Genomic DNA, 17,018 nt, shown 5'->3' on the forward strand with positions numbered 1-17,018 from the left:
TAATATCTACCTACACAATGTGAATGGGGCCACATAATGGCACAGTGTGTGTGTGTTTGTGGATTTGTGTGTGTCACAGGGGTTGCGGCAATCATCGATTGGTCCAGTCACGTATTGATCCATCTTCATCGATTGGCTGGTGTAAGTGCCTGTCAACCATCCTGTCACTGCCACTCCTCACTTGAAGGATTGCTGTTACATCCACTACTTGTCGTCCTCCTGTGCTGAGCATGTGTGTGTATTACTCTTGTGCTGTGCAGCTCCTTTTGTCTTCTTTTTCTGATCATTTTCTCCTCTCCTTACCTTCTCCATCTCCTTCCCCCCTTTTACTTCTCTCCGCCATTTTCTCTCATTTCTGCTTCAGGCCATATCTAAATTGAGCTGGACCCAGAGAACAGTCAATACTGCCTGATCCCTGCAGATGTGTGTTCTGTGTGTGTTGGGTTTTTTAAATTTTAAAGTAAAAGATGGACGGAAAAAAGGAGAAGAAAATGGAGGCATAGAGTGTGTTTGACAGTTCAACACAGAACCTCATGGGGTGCACAGTACATGCATCCAGAGGGGGTGTAAGGATCTTAACTTCGGGTCAGAAATCTTTTTGAATATTACCTGATAACTGCACCATTTCCCAGTCATTAAGTGTACAATTAATATATGAATTAGAGGACTGGTATTTATATAGAGCTTTGTTTTTAGAGCTCGTTTATTCTAGTTGCATTCACCCATTCACACATGTGCACTTTAAGGACTCACACACACACACAGACCGATGGAAACATTAGGGGTAATTTCGGGTTCAGTATTTTGCCCGAGGACACTTTGACATGCAGACAAGCAGAGATGGAGATCAAACCACTGACCTTTCAACTAATGGATGACCTCGTAAGCCCCTTCAAAGACTAATGTGAACCACTGTGCTCTGCCATAAGATTCAGTACACAGCTAAATATTACATTATACTCATTTGAGGTTTAGTCTACACTATTCCTACTTTTTCTTCCTACCAATTCTGCTGATTCTTGACTAATTATGGATTTCTTCATCCAGAATTTTAAATCTGTATTCCTTTTGACTGCATGAAACTAAATATAAACTAAACCATGAGTAAAAATGTGATGGTACCTGATACGTTGGCAAATAATGTCCAAAATAGGCGCTGACTAGTCACATTGGCCAAACAAGGTCAATGTCTAATTGTGTGTCAGTTCTAACATCCCAGCAAGAGTGCACTGAGTGCAAGAAAGAGCTGTTTTATGTGCAACTTTTTAAGTGGCTGTTCTGCAGAGGTAGGTTGTTTTATCATTTTACACTGTTGGCAACATACATCCCACATTGGTCTTGAGTAGGGCAGATAAGAGTGTAAAGATATGTAACATTTAACTTCCCAGATATCTTAGTAGGAAACATAGAAGTGCTATTTCAACAGCACATCTCTGTTCTTCTGCATAATAAAGAAATGCTGCTGTAAGAAATCTATCGCCACAACAGTTTGGGCATAAGTTGTAAGAAATATGTAAAATTACAGAGAAAGCTCTGGTAGCTCATAGCTCAGACTCTAATGTAATCATAAAACAACGTTTTTGTTAATTCACACAAATGTACTAATTTTTGTTATTACGCCGAACCCCCCCAAACCCCCCGGATATTTCTATAATAATGAAAAAAAGGAATGTTTTTGTCACTTAAATGTTTATGCGTTACTTTGGTGCAGTGGGAATGGCCATGAGGAAACTCTATGAGAAGGAAAGATGTCCTGAAAATAGAACACAAGATTTATATTTATCATAACTGTCCAGTCGGCCAGGTTCAAGTGTTTGCCGGGTTGCTTTTGGTTCCTGGGGCTTATGTTTGACACCCCTGCTTTACATAGTAATGCATTTGTTATAACAACTTTTCAAGGTGAAGTGCAGCATATTTGTTGTTGTCAAAAGTGCCTATAGTTTAAGCATGGCCAGATATTAGTTACAGCCTTTTGTCATTCCTTTGTTATGTTTCAGACTGGTGATGAGTCTGAAATGCTCAAAACCAAAATTAATAGTTAAACAGTAACTTTGTATTAGAAAGCTCACTGCTCTATTCAGGTATTTGACCGTATTCATTATAATTTGGCACAAAAGCAGAAAATATTATAATGAAGGACAACTGAGCAGATTTTCTTCTTCGTAGGTCACGTTTTTATTATTTTATCATTATCAGAATAGTTATTAATTATTTCATGCAGTAGCTGAAATGTGGCTGTAAAGTTCTTTCGGTTGAAAATCCATGTTCTGCTTGCCTGGACTCGTGCAGTGCGAGGAAATTGTTGATGATCTTACAAACAGCTGGATGCAGCTTCACGCCGAAGCCCTCCAACATCATCTCCATGCACGGGCACACACAGACACACAAAGACCAAAACCTGTGCACAGTCGCACACAAAAGCACCATCAGTCACCCCTGCTGAGCTGTTGATAATTACAAGTAAAACTCTGCAGTAAACACCCACCTACACACACACGCGAGTTGAGAAGGAGTTTTATTGCAGTTTGGAGCTGCTGGGCCTCTGTTCTCTAAGCAGCATGCAGAGTTCACTAATAACTTTCAGCAGAGATGGAAAAAATAAAGCAAGCATGCAGAGGCTGATGGACAGATTAAACACATACATCATAAACATGCATCAACTAATGAGCGAGTTAGGGATTGAATGAGCAAATAATTGAGTGAAGCGATTAACAAGATCAGATGAATAATTAACAAATGAACAGGGGAGAGGGAGAAGTAAACAACAGGAAAATGAACACAGGTGACGGAGCAGACGCCCGAGTGCACGAAACGTTGAACTAATCAGATTCTCAAAAGCGTCAGACTTCCAACACCTTTCAATTCTCACACTGCTGTGCTGGGGTGCGCTGAAACGAGATGAAACAGCTGGCAACGAGCAAGCCGCGCCTCCACAGAAATCAACCCCATAGGTTTCTACAAGCTGTTACTCCAACCTGTAGTGATATTTTTAAATGAAGTGACTTCTAGCTGCCACATGTAAAATGTATTGTAACCTTTAAAGCTCCTACTTCAGAGTCATAGTGTGTGACGAGGATCTAATGAACATCAAGTTTGATGCATCTGGACTGTACAGTGATATTACCTGTTATATTGGGACCTGGTATACACAGCCACTGTTTCTTCCTCTTTCTTGGCAAACTCATAACAGCAAGGCGTTCTATTGCCAATTTAGCTTAACTTGGGATTTCAAAAACAAAGTTTTCTTCAATAATTTCATAAAAACTACTTATTCTTCCTCCTAAACAATAAAAACATAACCAACAATTAATAACAAGGAGATAATGAATCCAAACAATTGTCTCAGGGCATGAAGTGGTCTGCTTTTCAGTTAACACCAAGACAAAATTATTCACTAATTACTGAATATCCAAAAAAACTGAAACAAGACAGCGTGCATTTCATTGCTTTGTCCTGGTAGTTTTTTTCAGCATGTTAGAATAAATGAATAACATTTCTTGCAGCTTTTACACAAAACAACCTTGATTCAAAACCTACAGGCCTCACTTGACCTCTGTGCTTATATACACCTGCACCAGGAAACCAACAGGTGACCCTCTCCAAGTCGAGGTCAGCTGAGTTGTTATCGCTGAGTTGAGCCAGCTGTCTGAGACCTCGAATGCTAACAAGTGCTCCTTCCTCCTCATAAGCTCACTTCTGTTTAACTTGCACACAGAGGCTGCACAGAGTAGAAGAACACACACATAGGCATACTTACAAAGTTTATGTATCCAAACATGCACAAGTAACATGCATGAAAAGTCACACTCAAACATGCACACAAAATGCAGACAAACACACAACACAGATTTTTCACTTGGCTCGATTGTAATGATTACAGCATTTCAGCCTGAATTTCTTTCCTCCTTCTGGCTTTTGTCGAACAACTGCAATATGTTCCAGCTCAGCATGATGAAGTGTGCAGAGACAAGCCTGAACAGGCTCGTACAGATCTTTGTGCACGCACACACACACACACACACACACACACACACACACACACACACACACACACACACACACACACACACACACACACACACACACACACACGATCTCTCTCTACTTTTTTTTTTGAAGCAGCCTAAGTAGGACTACCGTTAAATAACCTATTAAATTAAACTTTTGTATAGCTCCCCAAAGTGTATTTTTCATATGTGCTAAATTTTTTATAGCTCAAATCCCAAATTCTGTATAAGGGACCTAAAAATTTTTTTTTAGCATGAATGCAGTTTTAGTGAGAATTGTATAATTTCTTATCGTGTATAAAATGCAGGGATGATGCTCTTTAAATTAGGTTTATAACTCTCAGAGCCACACAAATGTACTGTTTGCCTTCTGATTATAAATAGAGTGCACTGAGGCCTGTGAGACAGGTGTGTAGAAGAGGGAACTGCTAGTGAAAAAAGTTCCACTTCTACATACCAGCAGCAAAACATTTTTAAAAGGTTTCACCCTGCGATGACAACAGAATTCGCCTGAAACATGTTCAAGATTTTTACTTTTCTGAGCTCAGATTTATAAGACACATGGAGCCCTAAGCTATATATGGCCCCAGTAATCACCAGTTTATGCCTCAGAACTGCTCAAGGCAAAGATAGTCTGTGCACTAAGTACACACAGTATACTAAATATACCATACATGCACATTATGCACAATGTACACACAGATATAAAGAAAAAAAAGAAGAAGAAACAACTCTTTAAACATTAAGTGATTAAATAAACTAACAAAGCACAGAGGGTGAACGTACAGGGAGGGAGCGGGTGTGTTTTCCTTGTTTGAAGTGATCAATAATGACAGATAGAAGTACCCAGAATGCAGATGGATCATCGTGGCCTCTAACGTCGGAGGTCGACCGTTCATCAGCTCAAATCGAGCGTGATGAAATATATCGCTGTTCTAGCCGAGTGAAACATCGCCTCACGTTACATTACATTTAGCTGACTGGCTTTTAAGTGACTCGCTCGAGCGTGAAGACTTTGTCAAACACAAGTTAACACCCACACAAGGATGTTGAAACAAATACAGCAGGCTCCCAGTTGTGTTGTTACTTGTTAAGCATCAGGAACTTAGTAGGTGCTCTTGTTTTTTTTAAGCAGAAAAAGGCTTTACATGGCTCTAGAGAAAGGATTTCAGGGGTCACAGGTAAAACATAAAGTCGATTGAACTCTTGAACACAAAAGGCTTTGAAAACAGTAAGAACTGGGTTTATTTAGACAGTTTAGTTCAAGGGGGCGGGGTTAGGTTTGGGTGATTTTCTTCTATTGAACTTCACTTGAAGGTATATCAGTAACAATCTGATATAATCTGCATTAGAAAAAGAGACTGTCTGAATTGTTATTTATAACAAAAAGAGAGATTTGTTTTCATTGGAGCTTAACAAATTTGTGTATTCTACCAAGATCCAAAATGAGTTGCATTGTGATCATTTGATATTGAGTGTATATTTGTAGATTTCAGGTACCATGTTTAAACTAAAAATTCGATGAATGAATCACAGTTTGGACTGAAAAAATATAGACAGAGTAGAATGAGGGTCAAGATTTGAGGCCTGGGCTTTTACTCTACAGCCACATTGAGGGGCTGATCATTTTCAGTCAGAGGCAGACGGTTCAGGACTGTTTGGCAGGCAGATAGGAGAACTGGCTCTCTGGCACATGGCTGTCCGCCTCCAATTTGATCCATTCAGAAGCTCTGAGATCATGAATCACACTCTAACCACAGAGCTGACCAGCAGACGGCACTTTTACCTTGATATATGATACAGTTTTTGCCCACAGAGATACTTCGGGCAGGTACACAAGCTTTGGAAGGCAGACGGTTTGTGCACAAAAAGGCAATATGTTAAAAACTGATTGTTGGTCGTCACATTGTGAGACTGTTGTTTTTCCCAGCATGCTCCTGGGTTCCTATAACCGGGCACTGTTATCAAATAAGGTTTTTTGGGGCACTTTTATCTTAGAAGAATGTTTTCCCATTCCAAAAGAGTAAGAAAAATATCATTTAAATGGTTTCTGGTGATTATATACAGTATTTGTAAATCGACATGTATGTATAACAAGCAAAAAAATTGTCTCTGCAGGAATATTTATATATGAAAACACAAAGCAGAGATTAGTATTGCCTTTTACAAGGAATTACTTCTGCTTACAATTACTTTATTAATGTTTTTATGTAACACTAATCCCACCCAGAACTGCATCGTCATTTAATCCCATTTGGTCCGACATGGTGATTACCACAATTACCAAAGTCCATCTGGATAAAGAGAAAAGAAAAAAAATACAGCTCCACTAGAAGTGTGTAGATTAGATCACATCAGATTAGTGGCAATAACTTCAATACTGTGCAAGTATTCAGATATAATCTGATAATGAAATGTATGTTTTTCCCTAAATTAAAATTTTTTGCAACACTGATCATAAAACCCCCCAATTTCATCCATTGTATAAAGATCATCCTTTTTTAATCTATCTTTAGAAAAACAAATATATTTACATGAAAAATGTACTTCAAAAATTCAAAGCATGAGCAGAATTGCTGAAATGACCACTTTGAACCATACAAGGCAAACCTATTTAACTTTAAAATTTTACACTACTTTAATTAAAATGTGTTAATGGGAATAAACATAATGTGTCACACGTGAGCAGTTATTCCCACACAACTGGTTTATCTCAAATATGGCGCCTTCTCATTATTTTTGACTCACTATTTGTTAGAGAAGCGATATTAGCAGTGACTTCTTCCACAGAAAGAAAGCAACAGTATGAGGACCTGTGCAGTCAGCGTGGTTAGACTAGCAGCCCACTTTACTCATGGTTTCACATCTTTGCTAATCTTATACAAAGGTAAATAAAAACATAACCTGAGCAACAGTAAACATAATAAACATAGACCAGCTCATAATGGACAGCAAAACCAGGGAATATAGGGTCCATGTTCAAATGTGGATTAACATGTATAAATGTATATAGCTGGATCATATTGTTGATGATTTCACAAAAATTTGTAGAGCTGATGCTTCGATTGGTTATCACAGAAGCATAACCACAAAGTCAGACCTACTCGTGAGCAAAATGATAAATCTGGCATCCTCCAACCAGGAACAGGTTGAGAATGATGCTCCGATAATAAGAAAGGTATGTCAAGAGGGGAAGATCAAGATTGTCAAGAGGTAATTATGTGTACCATGAACGCTGGCAAATGGATGTTGTTTTAGTTGTAACAATGTTTGTCCATTCCAAATATGATCTTATCATTTATATGCTCTTATCGTCTATTCATTGACATTCACTGAATGTTCTTTTTTGTGCTGCAACACATAAAAGAACATTCAGTGAAACAAAGTACTTTTCAAAACAATCGTGTTGGATTTTTCTGCTGACTTATTAATTGACAGGAAACAGATAAACTCATGTTCTCTGTCCTTCTAACATAAATGGGTAGAAGACGTAATTCATAAAATAAAGTAATAACTGATTACACTGCACTGAAAATATTATTCAGCGAGTGTCTCAGGGTGTCGAAGGGGAGACTTCTTGGAGCTAGGGACAGGGTGAAACTTTAGTTCAGGTAAATAAAAGGCTGCATTGTCATTTCAAACATTTGTATGCATGGTTTATGCACAGATTGATGCCTCCGCACTGTTTGTGAATAAGGTCCATTATAATTCATGTGGGTTTTATTAATGTAAAGACACAAGCTTGATTCTATGTTGTTATATTGACATCTGTTCATGTTTATTTATTCAGTTGTTTTTAGGAATCAAAATGTCTTTAAAATGAAGGTGATCCAGGAAGATCATGGATCATACTGATGATTATCTTCACTACAAATCTAACCTCTAACACCGGAAGATGATGGAAGGATCTGATCAGCAAGACTTTCAAATTTCATTTTTGTGCTTTAATAATAGTTATATGGCGAATCAAAGTTCATCATTCAGAAGCAGATTAAATTGAGAAACAAGTTATTGGGCAGGATCACTGACCAGAGGTGATAGTACGATTCCATCCACATTACATTGTTCTATAAATTCACGGGTTGTAATTTTAAAAAGGGAACTGAGTGCATTGCAGAGACAGACAGAGAGAGGACTAATAAAAGTTTAATGGAGGGAGGAAAGGGAAAGTCAGACAGAGAGACAGAAAGAGAGATGGATAAGCCGATCGCCCAACATGACAGGCTCATCAGACAGCGATGTGTGTGAGGTGGAGAAAGGTAGAGAGAAGACGAAGAGAGGGAGGAAATTGTTCTGTCTGGATTCTAGCGGTTGCATCATTATCCTGCAAAGCTGCGTGCTGCTGTCTCTTGCTGTCTCCTCTCTCTCTGGTCTCATCTGCTCTGCTGTCCAGCCAGCTAATAGAACAGTCCATGCAAATAGCTTGGGTTAATAGAGCAAGGGACAGCAGACAGGAGAGGGGGTGGAGGAGAGTTAACACCTCAAATCCTCTCATCAGCAGGCATGTTACACCACTGCTGCTGCTGCTGCTTTCACGTCAGATTGGATTTATTACAAAATGAAGCTGCAGCATCAATTAAGAAAAATCACAAAATTAAAAAAACACTATGTTGTTGTTACTGGGCTGTTGCTACGGGTGTGCTGTGTGAAGCAGTTTTTGTTACCAACAGCTGTCTAATGCAAAAAAGGGAAACATATCCCTTGTACCCAGAGTAATAACACCAAAAGTTAAAAAGCAGGCATTGTCTGAAGGAATGTATGAATTTGCACAACAAAATAATTTAGTTGCATTGTTTTGAAACCCAGACATAAAATATATATGCAAAAATAATACACAGATTTTTCAAGCACCAGTTTGTAGCCCTGTTACTTGGCGTTAGGGGTGGTATCTGAATGTTGGTTTGTTGGCTCATGAGTCCAGGCTAATTTCATGAACCACTGAATGAACTGCCATGACATTTCATACAAACATTTACGGCCCCCAGTAGACGTAAACATGGTGGTCCTCTGACTTTTATTTTAACACCAGCAAGTTGATGGATTGGCACCAATTTTTTCACTTCACATTTCTGTCTATCATCACCTTACCTTGGAATGCTGCAGGGTTCTTACTGCAATTGAACCATGGCTGGTTTGGACTAAACAGCTTCCCATGAGTACCTACTGGTCCAGAAGGCCACGCCTATAGACACGTTTTAGGAGATGGTTCATCAACAGCTCAGTATTTTTCACTTCCTGCTTCTTTTACCTCACAAACAAAGCAGGAATCGTCTAAGGACATTCTGACTACATAGCTCGCTATACTTACTGCTTGCTACCTTTAGGGATCAATCCAGTGTTTCTTGATTTGCTATATTTGTTAGACAGTTATTAGCATTTTATAGACATTTGAATAATCCAATCATCTTTGCATTTTATCAAAGTGCCTGACCTTTTTGTGTTTCACAGGAATACTTCTTAGAAGGTTCTGTGTAACAAACCTTTTCACACATCAGCTGCCATCAGCTGCTTGACATTTTTTTGGCGGAGACTGAAATGTCAACTTGTTTTCCGTGACAAATGGTAGAAATTCTGATGTTTGACTTGTTGAATCATGTTGATGCTTGATACTCCTACATAAATTTGACATATTTCTCTTTTCATTGAAATATCTCAGCAACTCCTGTGTGAAATGTGATGCACACATCCCAGTGGTTCTTGTTATATATTGTCAACAGTCCCTGAGATTTTTACCATCAGCTCCTGTTGTAGTTTGTGTTAAATGCCAATTAACACAAGATAGCATGCTAACACATTAACCAACGATAATGGTAATCATTATGCCTACTAGCATGAAGATCAAAGCACTGTGCTTACATACAGTCTTAAAAAGCAGAGGACTCTTAGTTTTGTTTACATGCATGTCTTCATATTTGCATGAGTACATTTGGGGTGGGGTTGTAGAGTGAGCTCTGTCGAGCTACAACAACAAGATATAATCTAGTTCATTTGAGTCAGAGATGAAATTTCTGTGCTTTTTAAACAAACATGTAAGAACATCAAACAGCGCTATATGGAGATGTTCTTGCTTATTAGTTAAGTATAGACCCAGTGTCTATGCATGTTTATTTTCCTGCTTCTCATTTTTTGTTGTATTGTATAAAGAAAGTAACTAAGTAAACTTTGTAAAAACAGTAATTACCTTTGATTTTCACAGATTTATGCAACGTACATGTGGACCCATCCGCGCTTTAAACTGTAGCTCGACAGCAATATTTGCTGATTTGTGGTTCATCTCTCCAGCAGGCCCTTCTTGGTCATGTTTCCTCTCTTGTGTTTCTCTACTCTCTGTAGTGGATCCTCTGTTATTTAATATTTAGAGTCGAGCCTGGGGCAAATCACGCATGCAAGACGTGCAGTAATATCGATTTTTATTGCTACACAGATTACACATTACATGTTGTCATTTATGTCCTTCTTTGCTGAAAATCTGATTTTCACATTCAAAAGCTTCCTGCTCTTGAATCAGACTAATCAGAAATAATGATAATGCAACCTCCTAACCCTGTTATTAACAATCTTTTTTCTCATCTTGGTTAAAGAAAATCAGGTTGTTTTTTCAGTTCCTTGGACTAAAGCTGTGCAATTACGGTTTGGTCCAACTGAGATGTCATTTCATCTGCACCAGTATTTTCTGGTCTTAAAGACTACAAAGAATACAAGACAACTGATTTTTTTTATTTAATATTGTTGTATGTGCATGCAATTTGGCCACACAAAATGCATACACATTTGACTAATATGCTACAAACTATTAATAAAAAAATGTTTCAACATTGCAGACTTACCATATATCTTTTTAGATTTGCGTGGATAATATACACTTTCTGTAAAAATATGAATAAAATCCAGTAGTCATTAAAATTAACGTAGGCTTTGAAATAAATAGTACATGCTTATTCCTTCGTTAACACACACAGCCTGCCAAAAAAGTGTAAACACTGAATGAAATGCAAACTGAGACAGAGAGCTTGTAGTTGAGTAGAAAGACATACTGGGTCACGTTCTGCTGGCAGAGAAAACGGCTTCTCATCTTTCCACGACATGCTGTCACACCCTAATATAGAGCCAACACACACAACAGAAAGCATGATGCATCCTAAAAATACATGCAAGCCTGGTGGATGCAGACAGTCGTGGACTGTACTGGACCAAAGGTCCATGTAGGGCACTGACAGATTGACTGACAGCTGCACGGAGGATTTGGCAAGTGTTTGGTGTAGCATTTTAAAGATTACTTTATCTCTGTCAAATGAGGCCTGACATGTTCGTGACCAAGATCTTTGTAAAGCGTTACCATATACATTTCCAATTAACGCTTGGTGATATACTGCAGCAACTACACAAGCACAGATGGCATCGTTGTCACAACATTCAGGATCATTTTGTTTTGATAAGAGATGATGTCAACAGCACAAAAAGTCCTCTCACTTTTAATTGTTGTTGAAGTTCAGAATAAATCTCCAGCTTTTTGTGTGTATATAGATGAATCGAAATTTTTTCTTTACCCTTTTTAAACCCTGGTTATTACCTTTGACCTTCAAACTACACAGCAGAGCAGAAAAGTGTAGGTCGGTGAGGCAGTGCAGAAGAATCATAGGCTGTGGGGACAGAAGCTAACAGTGCATCGATCTGCCCCCTGCTAAGAGAGCCTTCAACCTCTGAAGGATGAAGGCTGCAGATCACTAATTCCATCTAATCAAGTGTTTCACTGTAATAAGCTGTCTGTGAATGTGAAAGACAGACTGCTGTACAGAGATGGAAATTTAGTAGAGTAGAAAGACTTTGTTGGGTTAGGTCTGCTCATACTTGACAAATATATTTTTGTTTTCATCTATTTATTTTGGCCTGGGGCACCACGGTGATTAGCACTTCTGCCTCACAGCAAGAAGGTCCTGAGTTTGATTCCTGGCTGGGGCCTTCCTTTCTTTGTGGAGCTTGCATGTCCTCCCGTGGTTGCGTGGGTTCTCTCCGGGTACTCCAGCTTCCTCCTACAGTACAAAGAGGTGGGGTTAGCTCAAATGGTAATTCTAACTTGCCCATAGGTGTGAGTGCGAATGGTTGTCTGTACCTGTGTTAGCCCTGCTACAGACTGGCGACCTGTCCAGGGTGTACCCTATGGTAGCTGGGACAGGCTCCAGCCCCTCCTGCGATCCTGGATAAGCAGAATATTTTAAATGAGTGAAGTTTGTAGTAGATAATTTTTTTTTCTCGGTCCACAGGGATGCAGGGAATATGAATGAAATCCAAATCTTTTAAATGCAGTATCTTATCCATCCACGCTGGGAAAATCTTTAAAGGTTGCAGTTAGAAATCTGTAGATAAATAATAAAGATGTCATTTTATCTACTTTTGCAGGAGGTATCTAAAAAAAAAAAGATGCACTTTATGGCTTTCACTGTCAGAAGACGCACAGTCAAAATGCAACAGCTTGTCTTACAGAAACAGAAAACTGACTGTTGCAACAGTCAGTTTTGGATTTCTTTGACTTTGTATCGGTTACAAAATGTCGTTGCTCACAGACTCACAGTGAGTATTAGTACGGTGCAGTTTTTCCACAATTGAAATGGATCGCGCGTGTCTTTGTGCCTTTATTATCGACTTCTGTAAAGGTTCATTTTTTAATTTAATTGTTTATGCTAACTTATTTTTGTTCCTCATTAGTGATTCCCATCACACAGCAAGTTATAGGCATTTAGTATCAGTTTATCCTAGCAGAGGGAATTGACTTTGAGCCAGGTTTGCACAAAACAAACTCTATGGAGTACCAAGCTTTTCCTTTTCTGTCTCCAGCAAGTAAATTTATGATTAGTTAGACTTTTTGTAGACGCATTCATTGTTTACACTGCTGTAGAACCATAATTCTGTGTAGTTCACTTAATACTTCATGCTTTTGCATTTTAACTGAATTTAAAATGAATGCAATTTGACAGATATGATTGATAGGCTTAAAAAGAACATCTGTTCTTTTGCTTCTGGTTGAGGATATTTAAAAAAATATAAAAACTCTACTGAAGAACTGAATATTAATGAATTGAATGAAATGAATTGAATGAAATGAATTGAATGAAATGAATTGCTGGCCTAGAGGTCAAATAAGCTCCCATTGCTGGGAAAAACTATGGATATGTAAATATTCATATGTGTATGTTCCCAAAATATAATAATAAGTGGTTGTTGGAAATTACTTTGTGTCGCTGGGAGAAATCCCTTGCAACGACAGTGCAGCAACAAAATTTGCCTGTAGTTTGTATCAAAGGTGCCAACTTGTCTGCAAACACTCAATAGTGGCTACCCAAGCAGTAGCACAAACAAACCACTGTAAATGGAGAGCATTCAACTGCAAAGTAAAAGTGGTGCCACCACTTCAAAATATACAACTTTTGCTTTGAAGGCAAACGGTTCCATTTCTGGTTTGTAGACTGCCACCAGCTAGTCAACTGCAGGTCAGAATACTACTACATTTCCCCTTTTTGGCTACCACTGGCTACCAATGTGTTGCTGATTGGTGTCTAGGCCTGCGATACTTGACCTGTCGCTGTGGGTTTCTACACTAACAACTTGGGGAATGGACGCAGAAAAAAAAAGACCCGTAGTATTTTCTCTAAATTCTTATTTGCAGTTTGTGGGTTTTGTGTCCACTGCAATCACCTGCTTTTTCCCTTTAGCTAATATGCACCAATCTTAAGTCCTTTCTTAGTGGCATCTAAAATAATGAGAAAAATGAATCTCCACTGCTTAACTGCTTTTAGCATATCCTGCCTAATCAGGTTTGCATGAGAAAGCTATCTAGATAGCAGAAAAAGTTGCCCGCCGTTAAACATAACGACTCTTTACTTGCTACTTTGGCATCAGACTGGAGCATGGTGTTTTCTTAAAAATGCAGATGACAATAAGTGAAGCAAAGCAGTCCCCCATGTGGCTGTCAGTGTGGCGGAAATGGGACTTTCCATGTTAACAACGCTCACTTCCTTTATCCGACTCAGCCTCTGAAGCTGGTCCAGGAAATGAGGAGCAGGTCTCTGATTGTTCGCTTTGATTCCGACCGACATTTGCTTTTTATCCTCGCTGCTCTCTCATTCCCTTTATTGTTTTTTTTCCCCTCCTGCATTCAGCCCTTTGCTTTCATTTTGCATTCTCTCTTTCACTCTGAATCTGCTTGTGAACACATCAAGGGATGTAAATGAAGAGAGATGGTGTTGACTGCTGGGTAGATGGCCTGATAAGCAAAACGACTTATGATGCAGAGATATGGGGCAATTTGACGCTGGAAAACGGAACTTTATTTTTTTCTTTATCTTTTTATCTAAAACTCATTTTTATTGGTGCCGTCCTTCCTGCCACATTGGTGTTTAAGGTCACTGGCTGCAATACTTTCGGGCAAGACAAACAAACTCACGTGGACCTTGAAATACTCTAAATGTAAATTCCTATCCGAAGCTCAACTCTACTGTACATTTGAATAAATAACCTTCTCGAGTGTGGGTGACTCTGAATGCCCCCACTGTAATGTATGTAAGTTACTTTAAAGAAAATGGTCCTGTCAGCACACATGCATCAGTGACTGCTGAATAAAAAAAAGAAACTTAATACTCCTCCGGATGTCCTTTACTGTTATTATGGGTGGTTTGGTGCTGCAGACCAGCTACATTGCTGAACATTCTCAGTCCCTCAATGTGGGAGCTAGGACCTCAACACAAAGGTTTTACTGCTTCGGATATTAGCTTTCTTACTGCCTAGCGTCCCTTCTAGTCTGTGCAGAGTTTGAAGAGCCTTTGGCCACATTGGTATTTTATTATAATACCAAATAATACAAAGTCAGAGGCAACGTATGTCTCCGTGCATACATATATGAATGATTTCAGTTTTCATACTAGCACTAGAACAAATCATGTTTAATTCCAGACAGGTCGTGCACAGCAAAAGGCACAAAAGAAACGGTGTGAGGACACAAATTGAAATCACCATAAAACTTAATATTATTAAAAAGCTGAAATATCTTTTGTATCTGAGTGTCTTTTGTGCTGTATTCAAAGGTGACCCAGTGGTACATCGAGGGTTGCTGGATCTATTGTAATGTGGCAGCAGAGTTCGTTTAATCCCCGTCCCAGTGCAGCATAATCCAAATGGAGTGCTGAATAGTCCTGAAGCTAATAGCCTCCCAGGAGCTTCTCCGTTGGCTCTGCCTGCAGATTAATGCAAGGTCTATTCCAAAATGTTTCCAGTCTGTGATTCTGCATCTGTGTGTGCAAGTAGGAGTGAAATTTTCTTTTGGCCTCCTCAGCTATATCTCTGTGTTTTTTCTTATATTTTCGACCCTGGATTAACTAGACAACCAGACCAAGAACAGCTGTGATTGCACACGTAGCTGACATTAGTGAAACAAAGCCGAGCAGCGACTTTGTAGAATTGACTGTCCTGACATTATTAAACAAAAACCATCAAATTAACAGTGCATGCTTGTATGCATTGCGCATACAAGTTAGGACAGCTAACATCATAACATCACCTCTCCAGACAATCAAATAATAAGAAATCCAAATAGAGACCTTTGCTTGTTCGCCCTAAGTGAAGTAGTTTCCATCTCTTAAACTGCTCGCTGACCCATCCGAGCTGTCGTAATAATATCAAACATGTTCCTTATTAAGAATTTCAAATCCAAATGACAAGAGAGAACCAAGACGACAGAGCCTATAATGAGACAGAAGTTAATAAGAGGACTTGTCGAGTGCTAAACAACAAGCTGCTTGTGTGTTGGTTGGCTGAGATGGAGGAAAGAGATTAGTTCAGTGGCTGAATTCCTCCATCTAGCAGCTCTGCAATTACTTTGGGGCCAGGTCATAGTGACCGTGTTACTGCTGCCTGATGATGATGATGACAGCCACATGGAAAAGTTTTATTTGAAAAATGTTTGCCATTCCTGGTGGAGCCGCTGAGAACTGCACTTATTCTGCACAATTTTATACACATTATTGTCAAAAGTTGCATTTCACCATAAGTAAATGGACTGATACTTATGTAGTACTTTTCTACTCTCACTGTGCACTCAAAGCACTTCTTTTACTAAAAGCTATTCAGATACATTCATGCTGAATTTTATTTTATGCCTATAAGCACAACTATCACAAACACTGACAAATGCATCAGGGGTCTGTATCTTGCCCAAAGTATACTTCTGGTACTCCTCCAAATTTCTCTATACAGCATTAGTCCCTGGTGGTATTGAAGTGAAGTGGTTGGAACTGTCTCCTCAGAGCAAAACTATCGGCTGGCCGGACCCTTTCTGAGCAAGGACAATTCAAAGAAATCATGGAGAAAGTTGGTTTTATTTCTGATTCTAAACAGACCTGGTGTACCCCTCCATTCATTCTCATTCTTCAGTCAGCTGATTCATGCCACTCCGTAAGGATAAGTCTGATCTGTTGGTCGTCAGTCCAGGAGCAGCTAACAGGGTCAGCAATCAAACATTGTAGCCTTTGAAGCTAACGTTAGATTGCATACGGTTGACAGCTATAACTGTAAGAAAATTCACCTCCAGGTCTCACTAACGGGTAGACAATCTCTGCCTACTGCACCTCTTCAAACACTTTATATTCTACATGTGTTTAGCCTCCTGCTTTGGTTTCTCCTCACTAAAAAATATTGCTGCAACAAGATCTTTTTGGTGTGGATGTGGCTCAGGATGTAGAGCAGGTCATCTACTAATTGGAAGGTTTGTGGTCTGGCTGGTCAGTCTGCATGCCAAAGTATCCTTGGGCAAGATACTGAATCCCAAGTTGCTCCCGATGTATTCATCAGAGTGTTAATAGATAGAAAAAGGGGAGCATGGTGGCGCAGTGGTGCTCACAGGTCTGGGTTTAAATCAACCTTTCTGTGTGGAGTTTGCATGTTCTTACCAGGTACTCCAGCTTCCTCCCACAGTCCCAGGACATGGAGTTAGTGGGGTTAGGTTGACTGGGGATTCTAAATTGC

General features: G+C 39.2%; 1 protein-coding gene and 1 long non-coding RNA gene across 3 annotated transcripts in view; one reads left to right on the forward strand and one right to left on the reverse strand.

Annotated features, from left to right (window-relative positions):
• Positions 1-17,018, forward strand: part of galnt14 (UDP-N-acetyl-alpha-D-galactosamine:polypeptide N-acetylgalactosaminyltransferase 14 (GalNAc-T14)) — a 252,867-nt gene that overhangs the window by 59,295 nt on the left and 176,554 nt on the right. The gene's annotated exons all lie outside the window — the stretch shown is intronic.
• LOC145420427 (uncharacterized) lies at positions 10,418-15,763 on the reverse strand. The gene is made up of 3 exons (XR_013901732.1): positions 15,596-15,763; positions 12,118-12,201; positions 10,418-12,037 (listed from the first exon to the last, which is right to left on the reverse strand). It is a non-coding gene; the product is annotated as an uncharacterized LOC145420427 (long non-coding RNA).

This window comes from Astatotilapia calliptera, chromosome 15 (assembly GCF_964374335.1).
Source record: "Astatotilapia calliptera chromosome 15, fAstCal68.1, whole genome shotgun sequence".
In the NCBI taxonomy this organism is placed as follows: Eukaryota; Metazoa; Chordata; class Actinopteri; order Cichliformes; family Cichlidae; genus Astatotilapia; species Astatotilapia calliptera.